A 12,430-nucleotide genomic window follows, 5' to 3' on the forward strand; every position below is an offset into this window, starting at 1 on the left:
TCCCAAGGGCGCGCCTCCGCGCGTGGAGCGTCCACTGTTGGGGTAAGCCCGGCGCTGCTCCCTGGTGACGTGGACCCCCCCTTTGTCCCGGGAGGAACTCGTTGACGGTCAGCCGCGGCCCCCTGACACCCAGTGGGGTCCATTTCCAAAAAGGAGGCCCGAGGAAGGCAGGTTTTGAGAGGGAGAAGGGTGGCAGGTGGGAAGTGGAGGCCGCGGAGGCGGTGTGGAGCCACCGGGTGCCCCTCTCCGGGAACCCCGCCGGCCGGGAGAGGCGGGACAGAGCGGGGGCTGGGGTGGGAGGACAGGATGGGCGCGAAGTTCGCAGGCACTGGGCCCCCCGCAGCGCTGCCCTGGCCCGCGCCGTCGGGCGGGGGAGTGGGGCGGCCCCGGCCCGGGTGGGGGCGACCAGCGCGGGGCGAGCCCCGGAGGCGCGGCCGGGAAGCCTGAAAGTGCGGGCGGCCTGGCAGGGCCTGGGGGTGGCGGGGCCCGGCCCTGAGCCCGGGCTGCCTGCCGGGGTGCCCCTCTCCCTTCCCACCGCTCCTGTCGCCTCCTCGGCATCGGGTTTGTCCTGGGTCCCGGCCCCTGCTGTTCAGACCCCGGGCTGACCCCGCTACCGCCCTCGGGGAACGGCTGCAGGGTAGACTCGGCGCGCTGGGCTCGGGGCCCTCGGGGTCGTGCTCCGCTTGGAGCCGCGACTGGGGCTGTGCACCAGCTCCCGCGGGCCCCGCGAGGGGCAGCCACGGAGGCCGAGGCACCCCAGCCTCCAGACAACACGCAGGCGGCCTGCAGCGCGTGGCGGGGAGCGGAGAACCTCACATTCCGTTAGCGCGGGGTAGTTGTGGCACTTAGAGGGCAGCTGTTTCGGCTCGGCCTGGGAGCCAGCCCTGGAACTGGGGGGGGGGGGGGGAGTCGGGGAGGAGCGAGCTCGCCATCCGCAGGGGCATGCAAGCCTGCGCCGGCCCTTCACTAGGAGGGCCTAGGGCTGCGGCTGGGCGGAAGGTGCCTGGGAGCTCCGGGTTTGCTCCGCGGCCGCCGGGTGGGCCCTCCAAGGCGCCCCCCCCGCCCCGCCAGCTGTGGGGCGCTGGATTCACTCCGCTCCCCAGGGGAGGGAGAGCGCGGGAAGGGCCCGCGTCCCCCCCTTCCCCGCTCCCTCTGCAGCACTTAAAATGTAAATGTACATCGTGATTAGCCGCAGGGTCGCTAATTACCGCCGAAGCCATTCATTACCCTGTCAACGCGCGTGCTAGCCCGCCGGCTGTGCGCTCCCGCTGGGCCGCGGGGGTGCGGGGGGGGGGCAGGGAGAGGCGAGAAGGTTCGCGCGGGGGCGGGGAGGGGGGAGGCGGGGAGGGCGGTGCGGGAGAGCGGACGCGGCCTGGGAGCCGCGCGGAGGGAGGATGCGCCCCGGGGAGCGGCGGCCGCAGATGGGAGCGGTGCAGAGGGCTCAGGCACCGGGCAGGTGGGCAGATCACTGCGCCGCGACCCCGCGACGGTGAGAAACGTGGAAAGACGGTCGAGGCTTTCTGTTAAAAAGAGCTGGGTGGAAAAAATAAAAAATAAAAAAAAAATAAAAGAGCTGGGTGGGGCCACAAGTATTTTTCTTTTTTTTTTTTTTTTTAAGGCGGACGGGTGGGGAGAAATCTATTTCCATATGTGCGTGTTTGTAGATGTAAATGTATTTTAAAATATCTTTAAGAAAAGAGCATACTGCATCTGTTACCTCTGAGGCAGCATCCAGTTTTTTGAGCCTCTTCAAGACCTACTGAACACAGAATTTAGCGCGGAGCCTCGGAACAGCCTGTGTAAAGGAGGCACTGACCGTGCAGCATGAGCTTCTTTGCCTCTGTGTGACCTTGGGCAATTTGCTTAACTCCTGTGCCTTGATTTTCTGAGCTATGAAATGGGGCTAATGTAGGCACCTGTCTCTTAAACTGGCTGTGAGACACATAGCAGTCTTAGGAACTTGGCTGGTAAATTCTCAGGAATGTCGGCGAATATTTTTCATGTATTATCTGAGATTAAAATACATTTTACAAAAATTTTACAAAAATTTTAAAGGGAGATGAGGGAGAAAAGAAAATGGGCAAAACCTTGGCAAGAGCAGTTTTCCTATATGCCACTGTCAGTGGCAGCTTATAGTCCTTGCACTCTCAGAGGAGGTGGAGGGGTGGCTAGGCTGGAGCCCAAGCCCAGCTAATGCAGCACCAGTCCCTGCCTTGCAAAAGGACCTTTCCAGCAGTGCACCCTGCCTCAGTGGACAAATCTCTTCTCACCCCAAGATTGGGAGAACCCTCCCAGGCTCAGGACAGGTCTCCTCCTCTGTCTCTAGTAGTAGGAAGAATGAGCATGGGGAGCTCCTAAAGCGCTGGTCCTAGTCCTAGCCTCTCTGGGCAAGGACTTGGGAGCATGCAAAACTAAATTTTGAAGGGGGCCAGAGGGAGCTCAGACTTACCAGGCACCTACCAAGTGCCCAGCATTGGGCCAGATGCTCTCAAAGATCTATTCCCTGATTCAGTTTTCATAATCTCCCTTTCCATCATATGGAAACTGAGGCACAGAGAGGTTAAGTAACTTGCCTAATCATCACAGCTAAAAAGCAGCAACCACAGGTGTTTGAATGCAGGTGCTCTGACTCACTTTACTACCTCACCTGAGTATAAGAGAGAAGGAAACTCTGATGATTAAGCTGCCCAGTAAAGGTTTGAATTGATTTTGGGGAGAGTGGGGGTTTCTACAGTGGGGAAGGTACAGTGATTATCTATTGCTGCATAAAAAGTTATCCCCCAAACTCAGCAGGTTGAAACAAATTCACATCTTACACAGTTTCTGAGGGCTACAGACCCAAGAACAGCGTGTTAGGGTGGTTCTAGCTCAGGGCCTTTCCTGAGGTCACCGCCAAGATGGCAACTGAGTCCTGGGGGAACTGCTCTCCTGCTCACTCACGTTAGTTAGAGGCCTCAGTTCCTTATCACGTTGGATGTTTCCATAGATGTGCTCATGACATAACAGTGGGTTTCTGCAGAGCAAGTGATGAGAGACAGAGAGAAGAGAGACAGGATGAGAAGGAAGCCACAGTGCACTTTGTAACCCAGCTTCCTCTGAAGAGGAATTAGGTTCTATTTCCTGAGGAAACAGGTTCAAAAAATGTGCAGATATTTTGAAACCGCAGCAGAAGGGGAGTATTTGGGAGGCAAATTTAGGAGGAGAGGCAATCAGGAATCAACATATTGAAGCAAATATGTGGAAAGAATCAGGAAAGCTGAATGTATTTCCTGGCATACAGAAAGCACTTAATAAATGTTTGCTTGTTTGTTTTTAAAGATTATTTATTTGAGGGGGGTGGTGATGCCTGGCTGGCTCAGGGTGCCATCCTGGAGTCCCAGGATCAAGTCCCTCATTGGGCTCTTGCATGGAGCCTGCTTCTCCCTCTGTCTGTGTCTCTGCCTCTCTCTGTGTGTCTCTCATGAATAAATAAATAAAATCTTTAAAAAGAGAGAGAGAGGGATCCCTGGGTGGCGCAGCGGTTTGGCGCTTGCCTTTGGCCCAGGGCGCCATCCTGGAGACCTGGGATCGAATCCCACGTCGGGCTCCCGGTGCATGGAGCCTGCTTCTCCCTCTGCCTATGTCTCTGCCTCTCTCTCTCTCTCTCTGTGACTATCATAAATAAATAAAAATTAAAAAATATTAAAAAAAATAAAAAGAGAGAGAGAATGCACACAAGTGTGGGGAGGGGCAGAAGAGAAGAGAGGGAGAATCTTTTTTTTTTTTTAAGATTATATTTATTTATTCATGATAGAGAGAAAGAGAGAGAGGCAGAGGGAGAAGCAGGCTCCATGCAGGGAGCCTGATGTGAGACTCGATCTCGGGTCTCCAGGATCATCCCCTGAGCCGAAGGTAGAGGCTCAACCGCTGAGCCCCCCAGGCATCCAGGAAGAGAGAGAATCTTAAGCGTGCTCCACATTCAGCACATGTCCGATGTGGGGCTCGATATCACAACCCTGAGATGATCTGAGCTGAAATAAAGAGTCTGAAGCTCAACTGACTGAGCCACCTAGGTATCCCCAGAATCTGCTCTTAATCCTGGCAGTAGACCCCTCCTGGAGGAGGAAGGGGCAGCAGGGCTGAAAGCCATCAACTATCAGCCTCCCTAGTTATCCATAACGGAGGTCCTGGAACTCCAGGGTAGAGTTCTCCTCCGCCTGGGATGGAGGGCACCAGGGCTGCTCTTCCTTTTCCAGCTCTGACCTGGGATAGAGCGAGGGTGCTTAGTTTATCCCTTCCTAGAATTAAAACTATCCATCAGGGGTGCACTGAGTTTTCCCACAAGTTATAAAATGCTTGCCCATCCAACACCCAGAAGCAGCTAGTGGGGTGGTTAAGAGTGTGGACTCTGGAGCCCATTGCCTGAGTTTGAATCCTAGCTTTGCCCCTTGCTAGCTGTGCCCTTGGTCAAGCTTTGGAACTTCTCTGTGCCTTACTTTCATCTCCTGTTAAATGGAAATGGGGATGTAAGTGGTAATAGTACTTACCTCTTGGAATTGTCTCAGGTTATACCCCCAGTACTGCTATGGGATCATTACTCTTACTTTTGAGAGACAGGACAAACCCTTTGCGTACTCAGCTACTGAGCAGTAAAGCTGGGGGCAGATGGAAGGTGGGGTAAAAACAAAAAAGCAAACAACATAGGCAGAACAGAATGTTCACCTCCATGAGGCAGCCAGAACTGTCGGGCCCCAGCTGTTAGGCAGGAATGCGGGCCCAGTGGCTTTAATTTGCTTGTGTGTGATTTAACACTTTTGGCTTCATTTCAATGGGGAGTGGCTGTCTCAGCTTTTCTCAATATCACATATACAGAACCTTCTCCCATCACGTCCTGTTAGAGTCAGGCTTATGAGAAACCGTATCATTTTGTTGCTGTAGAGGCAGGCAGGGTCTGGAGCCCTGGGAAGATGCCAGGAAACAGTCTTCTCTTCCCTGGATCACCTCTCTTCCAAGCAATTGTCCCTTCCCTACCTCTCTGTGGTGGTGAGAATAGAAACGGGTCTTTTTATCTAAGACCCCTGTCACCTCATCCCCCATCCTACCTACCAGCCCAGAACAGAGCCCCCAAATCAAGGTGATGAATTGCGGCTCCTTCCAGTTCAGGGAGCTGCTTGGTCAAATCCCCTTTATGGCCATGAGGGTTCCCTGTTACCACCAGGTAATTAATTATGTCTTTCCTTCCTTTGAGCAAAAGATGAAGTTAACCAAGTGTGCCTGCCATCTATTGTTCGAAGTAAGTCACAAGGTGCCCTGTACATACTGTCCCGGAAGATAAATTGTATGTAGTTCATCAGGGGAAAGAACATCATTTTGTTTGCAGAGTTTCTAGGGAGAATTCCCTCTGCCTAGAAATTATGTATATTTGCTGATTAATGGCCTTCCTGGTGAACCTGCCTCGGAAAAAGTAATAGAGTTGTGAGTGGGTGTCACTAGCCCCCATCATTCCTGCCTCCTCCAGGAGAGGTCATGGGTACAGGCAGATCTCTGAAGTAGTTGTCTTTTCTGCCCACATGTCTTCACTGTGGGTTGGGGGTGCACATCCTTCAGATTCTGCCCTGAAGACCAAGTGTTTTCAAGAAAACAAGCCAAAAAATGTCATGGTTTTATGTGACAGCTTCATGTTTTAAAAATGTTATCAACCTGTTTCAGCCCCCTATTGCTGGGTAACAAATCACTTTACAACATCATTGCTAAAAATAATAATTTATTATTTCTAATGCCTCTGTAGGTTTCACTAGACTCTGCTAGGGCAGTTCTTCTGTACCACAATGTTGGCTGGGGTCACTCCTTTGCATTCAGCTGGGAGCTCGACTGGGGCTGGAACACCACAGGTGGCTTCACTCACATGTCTGGTGACTGAGCTGGGCTGGTTGGAATGGCCAGGGCTGCAGGCTGTGCTTTTCTCCACATGGTCTCAAGCTTATTTCTTGAGTGGCATGATCCCCAAAAGATGACAGTGGGGGCCGTGATGCCTTGCAAGGCCCAAGCCTTCCTTAATGCCACACATTATTACTTCCCTTGCAGTCTGTTGGTCAAACCAAGATAAATATCCAGCCTGGATTCTAGTTGTAGGGAAATTGTACTTCTTAGCGGAAGGCCTGACCTTCATATACAGCCATGGGAGCCTTTGTAGAAATGGTGGCCATTCTGTGGACAGTCTAACACATCAAGTAACTCATACTTTAAAACACACTTACCTACAGGTCTGTGTGGCTCACAGTTGCGATTTCTACTTAAACTTTTAACAAATTCACCTGGAAATCCCTCATGGACCAGGAGTTTTGTTTTGTTTTGTTTTGTTTTTTATGGTGGGAGGAAGAGGTGGGGGAATAGCCAGGAAAGGAGACCCTGGGTGTTCTCTTGGAACTAGGCACTGCCCATGCCAGACTATTATTACTTCCTTCTTATTAATCTGCTTTTGGGACTACCATCCATCAGCCTGAATCTCAAAGCTGCGCAGTTATAACCTGGAGGGAAGAAGGCCGAGTGATTGCTGAGATTTTTTTAATGCCTTGGTGGGATCACCACCTTTGACTTTAGCCTACGAAATCATTGCAGGATTTTTTTTTTTCATTGCAGGATTTTTAAAAAAAGATTTTTATTTATTTATTCATGAAAGACACACACACAGAGACAGAGAGAGAGAGAGAGAGAGAGAAACAGGCTCCATGCAGGGAGCCTGACACGGGACTCGATCCCGCGTCTCCAGGATCAGGCCCTGTCATTGAAGGATTTTAATCAGGCCTATATTATTAGATTAGTACTTTGGAAAGGTCACATAGAATGGCAAGAGGCCTCTGTTCTAGTTACCAATTGCTGCATAACAAACTATCCAAAACGTCTTTATGTAAAGCAATAGTTTGTTATGCTTCCAGATTCTGTGAGTTAGGAAATTTTTTTTTAAGATTGTATTTATTTATTCATGAGAGACCGAGAGAGAGGCAGAGACATAGGCAGAGGGAGACGCTCAACCACTGAGCCACCCAGGCATCCCTGTGAGTTAGGAATTTGAGCAGGGCTTAGCAATGAATGGCTTCTCTCTTTTTCCATGATATCTGTGGCTTCAGCTGGAGGACTTGAAGGTTGGGGACTGAAATAATCTGAAATTTTGTTCACCTGCTTGTCTGTTGGTTCTGCTAGCTGTCACCTGAAAGCCTCAGATCCCCGTGTGGGCCTCTCCATGTGGTCTTGTCTGCTTGGATTAGTTTGCGCTTCGTCACAGCATGGTGACTGGATTCCAGGGTGAGTATCTAGTAACAGAGAGAGAAGCAGACATAAACCATGTTGTGCTTTATGACCTAGCCTTGGGTGTCACACAATGTCATTTCTGCCACATTCTGGTTATCAAGGAAGTCACTGAGCCCTGCCCAAGTTCAAGGAGAAAGGAAGTACGCTTTACTTCTTGATAGGACATGGCAATGTTCTGGGAGAACATGTGGGGCTAGAAATATTGCTGTGGCCATTTTTTGGAGAATATAACCTGCTGCCGCCTCAAAGAAGGGCATGGATTCATGCATGTCATTATCCCTTTAAAGTATGCCCAGAGTCGGGACGCCTGGGTGGCTCAATGGTTGAGCATCTGCCTTCGGCTCAGGGCATGATCCCAGAGTCCCGGGATCGAGTCCCACATCAGGCTCCCTGCATGGATCCTGCTTCTCCCTCTACCTATGTCTCTGCCTCTCTCTGTATCTTGTGAATAAATAAATAAATAAATCTTTAAAAAAAAAAAAAAGTATGCCCAGAGTCTGAGCACTCCTCCCTCCTCTAACCTCATCTTCCGCTCTCCTCACTCATCCCATTTAAGCCCTACCAGCTTCCTTGCTTTTCCTCCAACACTACGAACATACTTGTGCATCAGGGTTGTTGTACTTTTTGCTCCTTCTGCCTGGAGGGTGCATCCCACCAGCTCCCTCAGAGTTGGCAGGCTCTGCTCAGATGTCACCTTTTTCAAGAGGCCTCCTTGACCACCCTAAAATAACAATCCTCCTCCTTCAATCTCTCCCATTAGAATGTAGGCTCTGTGAGGGCAGGAACTTTGTTCTGTTCCCAGCTGCATCTCTAGCACCCAAGAACAGTGTCTGATACTCAGTGCACAGTATTTGTCGAATGAACGAGTGCTGGGCTTCTTTGAGTGTGAAAAGTCAGCATCCCACCCTAAGACATGGTCTGGAACAGCGAGTGGTTCTAAAAGTGTGATTCAGGGATCTTTGGAGGTCCTTAAGACCTTTCCTTTGGCCGGAGAGAGGGGAGGGAGAGCTGTGAGATTAAAACTTTTGTTTTTTTAGGGGATTCCCGGGTGGCTCAGCGGTTTGGAGCCTGCCTTCGGCCCAGGGTGTGATCCTGGAGTCCCGGATCGGGCTCCCTGCATGGAGCCTGCTTCTCCCTCTGCCTGTGTCTCTGCCTCTCTCTGTGTGTGTCTCTCATAAATAAATAAATAAAATATTTAAAAAAACAAAAGTTTTATTTATTTTTAATTTTTAAAAATATTTTATTTATTTATTCATGAGAGACACACACAGAGAGAGGCAGAGACACAGGCAGAGGGAGAAGCAGGCTCCATGCAGGGAGCCCAACTTGGGACTTGATCCTGGGTCTCCAGGATCACGCCCTGGGCCAAAGGCAGGAGCTCAACCGGTGAGCCACCCAGGGATCCCCAGAGGTCAAAACTTTTTATAACAAACTAATACATTATTTGCCTTTTTCATTCTTATTATTTCACAAAGGTTCAGTGGAATTTTCCAAAGATTGCATGATATGATATTTCAACAGATTAAATGCAGAGGCAGGGGTGACTGGGTGGCTCGGCTGGTTAAGAGTCGACTTTTGATTTCAGCTCAGCTCATGATCTCAGGGTGGTGAGATCGAGCCCTCTGTTGGGCTCTGCACTGGGCATAGAGTCTGCTTAAGATTCTCTCTCTCCCTTTGCCTCTGCCTCCTCCCCCGACTGAAATGATAATTAAAAAAATAATAATAAATGCAGAAGCAGATATGGGACTTCAGTTATCTTCTATGAATCCAGATATTAAAGAGATCTGCAAAATTGTAGAACAGTGCCATACTTCTCACTACTTTTATATGTGTGTTTGTTTTGGAAAATATAAATTTTTTAATGTTACCATGTAATGAGATGATGATGATGATGATGATGATTATTATTATTATTATTTAGAGAAAGAGCATGCATGAATGAGGTGGGGTTGGGCAGAGGGAGAGAAAGCATCTTAAGCAGGCTTTGTGCCCAGCACAGAGCCTGACATGGGGCTTGATCTTAAGACCCTGAGATCATGATCTGAGCCAAAATCAAGAGTCACTTAACCAACTGAGCCATCCAGGTGCCCCTGTCATTGTTATTTTAAATTAAATTATGGAGAAAAAAGTTTTAAATTACTGGTTTTAATTTATAATATAGTAAATATTGGTAAATAACTCAAGTTTACAAAGTTCTATGGTGTTATAAATAATTATAAAAATGTAAAAAAAAATAATTATAAAAATGTAAAATGGGGACACCTGGGTGGCTCAGTGGTTGAGTATCTGCCTTTGGCTCAGGTTATGATCCCAGGATCCTGGGATCGAGTCCCACATGGAGCTCCCCACAGGGAGCCTGCTTCTCCCTCTGCCTGTGTCTCTGCCCCTCTCTCTGTGTCTCTCATGAATAAATAAATAAAATATATATATATTTTAATTTTTATGATAGTCACACAAGGAGAGAGAGAGAGAGGCAGAGACATAGGCAGAGGGAGAAGCAGGCTCCATGCACCGGGAGCCTGACGTGGGATTTGATCTTGGGTCTCCAGGATCACGCCCTGGGCCAAAGGCAGGTGCCAAACTGCTGTGCCACCCAGGGATCCCTAAATAAAATCTTAAAAAAAAAAAAAAGTAAAATTGGGGCAGCCCCGGTGGCTCTATGAATAAATAAATAAAATCTTTAAAAAAAAGTAAAATTGTTCTCAGACAAAAATGTTTGAGAGAGTAGGAAGTAGAGGCTAATTGGGGACGCTACAGAATTGGGGTTCCAGAGAGAAATGAGGGTTGGGAAGAGGTGAGAGGCCTGAACCCAGGGAACCCTGAGTCAAAGTATACAAGGGAGCCTAGCATCACAGTGGCCCATTCTGCCTTTGGATGACAAGGCCAGGGCTATAAGTCTCTGAGTTTGGTGATAACCAAAAATATTCTGAGGATTGTCATGTATGATATTAACTGGTTATTATTTTGGTTGGTCCAGAAAGATGATTTTTGGAGGCATATGCATAACCATGTTTTTATTTTCATAGGAAGTTGCATATACAAACAAAAGAATAAAGCAGACAGATCTTTGAAATCAATAGTGAAAAGCCTAATATGAGTGCTAAAAGCAGCTCATGCTGGCCCATGAGAGCCAATTGTTAAAATTTCAATTTTGTAATCTGCTGTTCAACTATAACCATTATTAAAAATTTAATTATATCAGCTTACAATTAAGCTTGTTGCAGTAAAAGAAAATATTAAACTCATCATTCAAAACTCATCGCTTTCTAATAACTTTATGACATTTTACTATTCATGCTCTTTTTTTTAAAGATTTTATTATTTATTCATGAGAGACACAGAAAGAGAGAGAGGCCGAGACACAGGCAGAGGGAGAAGTAGGCTCCATGCAGGGAGCCCAACGCGGGACTCGATTCCAGGACTCCAGGATCGCGCCCTGGGCTGAAGGCGGCGCTAAACCGCTGAGCCACCTGCGCTGCCCACATGCTCTTGAATTAAGGTTCGCTTCTTGTATCGCTGTGGCAGTAACACTATATAAGAGTATGCTGTGGTGCCTCTTTGCCGGACCCAGCATTTAGTAACATCATGTTAGTAGCTTGAAATCAGCCATGGGGGATGTACTTACAGCACAGAAATTAGCAAACACTACAAACACAGAGTTTGACATATTGTTATTTATTTGTTAATTATCACATTCATTCATCAATTGTAACTATAGGTTATGGAAACAGGAGTAAAGGAAAGACCAATGAAAGCATTCTTTGAGGATTGATTGGCTCTATGGAATTGATAATAAACTGTATTGTATATTTTATTATGTATAAGTTGTGTGTTCCACATCCTTTATATCAGTAAAGTTTATAATAAATATATTGGTACTTTTTTTCCCTGAAGAGCCGATTGTTAAACATTTACCAAACACACTACTCAACTGAGGTCCACTGTCCCTGAGACTAGCAGTGGGATGAGGGTATGCAACACAGAGGACGGCCTGCTCCCTCACCCCTGGCCCTGAACTGTCTGATGGGGAGTCAGATACGAAGGTAATAATACAGCCCTGGGTGATGAGGAAGGAAGGTGCTGAGGAATCTAGTCCAGGGAGGTGTCCAGAGGATCCGAGACTCACATGGGCGCTCAAAGGATGAGTAAGAATCAGCTAGCCAAAGGAACACCATGAGCAATGCTCAGCTGTGGGCAGGAACAATAGCGACAGAGGATGGAAAGTTGAGGACCCCCGGGCGTGCTATGCCTGCAGTTAGTGGGGTCAGGTTTGGATGGGCAATTCTGTGCTAATTCGACAAGTAAACAGTAGGTGTTGCATGTTCAGAGCTTCTGGCTAGACTGTAAAAGGTGGCGGCGATGAACATGAGCTGCACAGGCCATCCGGCTCCCCGCACCCAGCTCTGCTGCCTGCTGAGCAACCAGGCTGGTGGCCAAGCAGCTCTTGCCAGGGTTAGTCACTGCGGGCGTGGCTGCCCCCAAGTGGTCCATCGGAGGCACTGCTGGGAGCAGGAAGGAAGCACTGAGAAGCCACCGTGGACTAGGGCCTGTGACACCCACAAGAGGTTGGGGATTGGGAATTGTACTTGTTTCCTACACTCAAGCTGTTCCAGTGATCCCCATCTTTTCAAGCTAACAAAACTGAGTTATAACCTACACACAATAGAGTACACAGATCTTCAGTTTTCAGTTTAATAAGTTTTGATAATTTTATATTACTTGTAACTACGACCCAAAACAAGATCTAGAATATTTCTATCGCCCCAGAAAAAATTGTTCTCTTTTTAGTCAGTCAACTCGCCCCTCCCACCCACCCCACAATCAGCAGCCCCTAGGTTCATTTGTATCACATTAACTTTCCTGTTGTTAAACTTCATGTAAGTGGAATCATATAGTATAGCTTTGTTTTGTTTTTTTTTGTCTGGCTTATTTTGCCTAATATAATGTATTTTAGATTCATTTATATTGCTGCATGTATCCATTGCTCATTCATTTTTCTCCTTGAGTCATATTATATTGTATGAATATATAATAATTTGTTTATCCATTCTCTTGTTGCTGGCTGTTTCCAGTTTTCAGCTACTATGAATAAAGTTGCAACCAATTTGCAAGTCTTTTGTGAAGTTATGTTTTTATTTCTCTT

At 48.1% G+C, this 12,430-nt stretch overlaps 1 protein-coding gene across 1 annotated transcript in view; it reads left to right on the top strand.

Moving 5' to 3' along the window:
• Window positions 1-10,761: 10,761 nt before the first annotated feature.
• The window catches only part of SCAMP5 (secretory carrier membrane protein 5), a 29,193-nt gene continuing 27,524 nt past the window's right edge, over window positions 10,762-12,430 (top strand). The window contains exon 1 of the mRNA XM_038581022.1: window positions 10,762-10,786. The gene's annotated coding sequence lies outside the window, so the exon portion shown is untranslated. The remainder of the gene's footprint in view (window positions 10,787-12,430) is intronic.

The sequence above is a fragment of the Canis lupus genome, chromosome 30 (genome assembly GCF_011100685.1).
Source record: "Canis lupus familiaris isolate Mischka breed German Shepherd chromosome 30, alternate assembly UU_Cfam_GSD_1.0, whole genome shotgun sequence".
NCBI classification, from domain to species: domain Eukaryota; kingdom Metazoa; phylum Chordata; class Mammalia; order Carnivora; family Canidae; genus Canis; species Canis lupus.